This window comes from Octopus bimaculoides, chromosome 20 (genome assembly GCF_001194135.2).
Source record: "Octopus bimaculoides isolate UCB-OBI-ISO-001 chromosome 20, ASM119413v2, whole genome shotgun sequence".
NCBI lineage: Eukaryota > Metazoa > Mollusca > Cephalopoda > Octopoda > Octopodidae > Octopus > Octopus bimaculoides.
Window position 1 is genome coordinate 11,335,102 of NC_069000.1, and position 4,941 is coordinate 11,340,042.

At 33.8% G+C, this 4,941-nt stretch overlaps 6 non-coding genes across 6 annotated transcripts; 2 read left to right on the top strand and 4 right to left on the bottom strand.

Moving 5' to 3' along the window:
* Nucleotides 1-252: 252 nt before the first annotated feature.
* On the bottom strand, nucleotides 253-326 carry Trnan-guu (transfer RNA asparagine (anticodon GUU)). Its single transcript has one exon. It is a non-coding gene; the product is annotated as a tRNA-Asn (tRNA).
* An 812-nt stretch (nucleotides 327-1,138) lies between these two features.
* Nucleotides 1,139-1,212, top strand: Trnan-guu (transfer RNA asparagine (anticodon GUU)). Its single transcript has one exon. It is a non-coding gene; the product is annotated as a tRNA-Asn (tRNA).
* Nucleotides 1,213-1,718: 506 nt separating this feature from the next.
* On the top strand, nucleotides 1,719-1,792 carry Trnan-guu (transfer RNA asparagine (anticodon GUU)). The gene has a single exon. It is a non-coding gene; the product is annotated as a tRNA-Asn (tRNA).
* A 1,704-nt stretch (nucleotides 1,793-3,496) lies between these two features.
* Trnan-guu (transfer RNA asparagine (anticodon GUU)) lies at nucleotides 3,497-3,570 on the bottom strand. Its single transcript has one exon. It is a non-coding gene; the product is annotated as a tRNA-Asn (tRNA).
* A 349-nt stretch (nucleotides 3,571-3,919) lies between these two features.
* Nucleotides 3,920-3,993, bottom strand: Trnan-guu (transfer RNA asparagine (anticodon GUU)). Its single transcript has one exon. It is a non-coding gene; the product is annotated as a tRNA-Asn (tRNA).
* A 225-nt stretch (nucleotides 3,994-4,218) lies between these two features.
* On the bottom strand, nucleotides 4,219-4,292 carry Trnan-guu (transfer RNA asparagine (anticodon GUU)). Its single transcript has one exon. It is a non-coding gene; the product is annotated as a tRNA-Asn (tRNA).
* Nucleotides 4,293-4,941: the final 649 nt, after the last annotated feature.

The following is a 4,941-nucleotide window of genomic DNA, read 5'->3' on the forward strand; positions in this document are numbered from 1 at the left end:
AACAAGCAACTTAGCTCGTTATGAAAATCTCCATAAGAGACGAAAACGGTATCAATACTGAGAAGTAACGTTTGTCTATCATTCTTTTGCCCTTATATCATTAATCTATAATTAAAAAAAAAAAATTTATCCATGTTTTATTTACCTTTACATTTAAAGAATCTTATATTAACGAAGACGGGATTGCAAAACAAAAATCTATATTGGAAACAGATTTGACAAAATCCAGCGTTTTTTTTAAGAAGTTTCAGCCGTCCCTGGGTGGGATTGAACCACCAACCTTTCGGTTAACAGCCGAACGCGCTAACCGATTGCGCCACAGAGACAACTCCGCACTGGAATGTTTTTTACAGTTCCATTTAACGCTAGATAAAGCACTTTCTGTGCTTCCGTGTCATATCTATGTCACATACATCTAATTCAATTGTGTATTTGGAGCATTTGGTGCGATAAATACAGAAAACGAGGATTTCACTTATAGACAATCGTTACCATAATGACGTCATGAAGAAGCGATGAAACGTCAGAAGTAATACATTTTCAGAAAAATACTTTGCAGTGTTTCATCTGATTGTTTACATTCTGAATTTAACTTCGCCCTTCTTCCTTGCGGGGTGGGGGTCATAAAAGGAAGTACTAACCAAGTACTGAGGTCAATATCATCGACTAATTTTCTGTTTTAAAAAATTCTGGCCTTGTGTATAAATCCCGTATATATGGGTAGATGATTGCAGAATTATTAGAGCTTCGGGTAAAATAAATTGTGGTGTCTATCTATTCTTGCTCTTTACATTGTAAGTTCAAATCTCACCAAGATCGTCTTTATTTTTTTTTATCCCTCCGGGCTCGATAAAAGAAGAATACCGGTCAAATAATCATATCGATGCAATCGATTAACTTCCTCTTTTCGATAAATTTCAGATATCGTACTTGTGCTAAAAATAATTTCAGCAAATCCAGTCATCCATATACTTATCAGCACAAAATACACAAAAAAGTTTACAACTGATTTATCAGTAGAATAAAGGTGTAGTGTTTAGAGAATACTTTCAAAAATATCATTTGACTCCTGTTTGATTCCAGGAGTGTTTTATCTGGCGTTAAATGGAACTGTAAAAATACAGAGCGTACTGTGGTTGTCTCTGTGGCGCAATCGGTTAGCGCGTTCGGCTGTTAACCGAAAGGTTGGTGGTTCGAATCCACCCAGGGACGTTAATCTTTTCTTGACCATTTTGTTGTGATTGACCGTATTCAAATGTAGCTCTAAACTCCCACCAATGAATACTTTGTAAAACACTGTCTGTGTAAAACGTAATTTTATCACAACCGAAAGAAACTGTATAAAAGTTTGAGAATAGGTCACAATATATTATCTGTCTTCCATGTTAAAGAGACGCCAGAAAAATTATATTTATCCCGTAAAATTTATATTCAGAATCTTTGAAAAGATTATCAAAATCTCATTCAGAAGTGGTAGTCAAAATATTTAAATATCAATAACATTATATTTGTTTCTAATTTAGGTTAGATAAGAGGAGGGCCAGACGATATCATTCATTCCTGTACAAGTATAACATTTTGTTTTATCGCTCCTGAATGAATGAAAGGCAAAATTGACCTTGGTGGGATGGGAAAAAATGTGTGGTACGAAGTTCCTGTTTTATTGCACGAATGCTTTACCTCGTCAAATATACTGTAAATATAATCGTTTCGCAGTTGTCTCTGTGGCGCAATCGGTTAGCGCGTTCGGCTGTTAACCGAAAGGTTGGTGGTTCGAATCCACCCAGGGACGTCCAACTTTTTTTTAAATAATGATAGATTTTTTGAAAATTTGATTAATTCTGTCTTAATTACTTTTTATAAGATTAATTAATTAGCTTAAAATGGTTCAATTGATAATACATCTCTAAAACAAACGATTTTTTTTTTGTCTAAGGTCCGCTTATATCTTCTTAACATTTTTAAATTAAAGAGAGGCAGTTACATAGAATCGTTAGGGCATCAGGCAAAAACCTTTACGGTATTTGTTAGGGTTTGTAATATTCTGAATCCAAATTCCACCGCGGTCAACCTTAGGGGTAGGGTTGCTGTGAATTTCGAACTATATTACGATGCATTGATTAAGGTTAGGGTTAGGGTTAACGTTAGAGTGAGACTAATCTGAGAGAACAAGTATAGCTTCTTTCTGTGTGGAATACATATGGCAATATCGAAAAGATAATTTGGAGGGGGGGATTACTAACCATCGTTGGGAGTTGAACAAGTAGCGATTTAGCTAACAGCCTAGGGCGTTAAACCAACTACGCTATATAGACAAATATAGATTGGAACTGTATGTATTTGACTTATAAATCTAGCCAAGTTTCAATGAGTTTTCATATGTATGGGAGACATACAAATTGATAAGTAGCAGAATTTAGCTCGAAAATAACGTGAACTAATAGAGGAAATTTTTGTGGAATGGATGCTTCAGCCGTCTTTAAGGATTTATAGGTTGCACCCCTATTGAGTCCTCACATTCTTTATTAATCCTCCTACAAAGCCCTTAATTTTATTGCACTAATCTACGGAAAAATGTTAAATGAGTTACATACAAAAGGGTTAATGTAAGAGAATATAAATATTAAGTTATTGCGCGAAATTAGCGTCAGTTTGATTACAATAACAAATGGTTCTATTTTTTTATGTATATAAAAAAAAGGAGAAACACATAGGGAGCAGGTATTTGTAAAATGTCATTCAGAAAGAGGGGTACGAAAAAAAAAGAAAAAATGAAAAAAAACACTTTTCTAATTGAACATAATTTTTCGGAATATTAATTTAAATTGACGACAGATAATAAGATAATAGCATTTTGAATAATTACATATAAGCGACTCAATGTTCGATTGTTATTTATTTTTTATTTTGTATGATGTCATAATATTGACTGGTTTCGGAATCGAAACCATAATCTTATGATTATTATTCCAGTATTCTAACCTCTAAACCATGCCTCTTCAATGACGTCATAATAGTAACGTGGATCCTCAGTTTTTTTTTGTTTGTTTTTATCTCATCCAATGCTGAGTCCAAATCGTATTTTGCATGTAAATAACACCTCATAAAACCACTAATTCGAAATAGTCTCTCCATTGCACATTAACATACAATCATAGACTCCCAGAGTGGAGAGTTTATGAGTATACTTTAATGTATACAGATGAGAATTATTTATAGGTGTGAGAAAACTAAGCGAGAACGGTAAATTACAGGTTCCTTATTCTTTATTAGTTTTTCTCATAGAGATCCATACAGAAAAAAATAAAGTGAAATTCCACGTCCCAATTGAATGCGAAAAATTTCATTTTGAGCGCCAAAACGGGGCCGTAAGGATGTTTTATTTAAATTTAACATTTAAATAATCTTACATTAACAAAGACGGGATTGACAAAAACATATTGAAAACAGATTTGAGAAAATTAAAACTTTTGAGGAAAAGGAAAATAAACTTTACCGTCCCTGGGTGGGCTTGAACCACCAACCTTTCGGTTAACAGCCGAACGCGCTAACCGATTGCGCCACAGAGACAACCGATAATCTTACCTTTCATAAGTACTTTAGTAATGTAGCTAAGTTTATTGTCACTTCTGTGTGGAGTGTAGGTAGGTACTGATAAGGCGCAGGAGTGGCTGTGTGGTAAGTAGCTTGCTTACCAACCACATGGTTCCGGGTTCATTCCCACTGCGTGGCACTTTGGGCAAGTGTCTCCTACTGTAGCCTCGGGCATAAAGACTTCTATGAAACATATGCGCGGAGAAAGTGTTACGTAAAAACTATACGTACACCTATACTTATACGTGCAGATTACCTTCCAAACCGGTTAATATTCTATATACAGAAGCGCACAGAAAAAGTTAAAAAAAAAAAAATCAAACCTCGTCCTTGGGTGGGCTTGAACCACCAACCTTTCGATTAACAGCCGAACGCGCTAACCGATTGCGCCACAGAGACAACGTAAAAGCTCTTGTTGACATAAATATATATTTCTTTTTTTTTTCTTGATGATAAGCCGTTAGATATTGAATTGTTATTGAAGGCAGTAACTGACAATGTTCAATAATTACTGATAAAAGTCTATGATTTTCTTTACATCAATACCCTAACATTGTTTTATTAGTAATTACTGAACATTGTTAAGTATCCACATAAAGAAAAACAGTTAAAAAAAATGCAACCCGTCCCTGGGTGGGCTTGAACCACCAACCTTTCGGTTAACAGCCGAACGCGCTAACCAATTGCTCCACAGAGACGACATGCTAACTATTTTTTACATAGACATATATATTTCTTTCATTTTCTGATATATTTCTTTCATTTTTCATTCCTGATTTTTAAATAAAAAAATTTATGTTAAGCCGCGGGAAATATTGAATTGTTTACTAAGTTCGCTAATCAGAAATCAATAATTAATTAATTTCTCATATTTCTGTTAATTAAAAAGTCAGAAGTATACTTTTCAGCAAATCACCATCTCGCTGATAATTGGTGAATGGGTTTTGTTTAAACAGGTTCAGGTTTTTATCTTTTGCTTTTTTATATGTTTCAGCCATATGATTGTGGCCATGCTGCAGCACCGCGTTGTTTTAGTCGAACAAGTTGACCTTAGTATTTACTTTTTTAAGCCTAGTACTTATTCTACTGTACTTTTTTACGGGAATGTAAACACACAAATACACTCACACACACATATATATATATTTTATTATATGTATTTATTTTCTCCTAATTAATAAATAACTCGGACAAAATAAATTGGTTAATAGATACCAGGGTAGCAAAGATCACAAAACAACTATGGATTGTATAAATTGTAATTCTTCGAAACATATGTTGGAATAAAAGTATGCAGTTAAAATATGCGTTTTACTCCATTCATTAAATTTATATATATATATATAT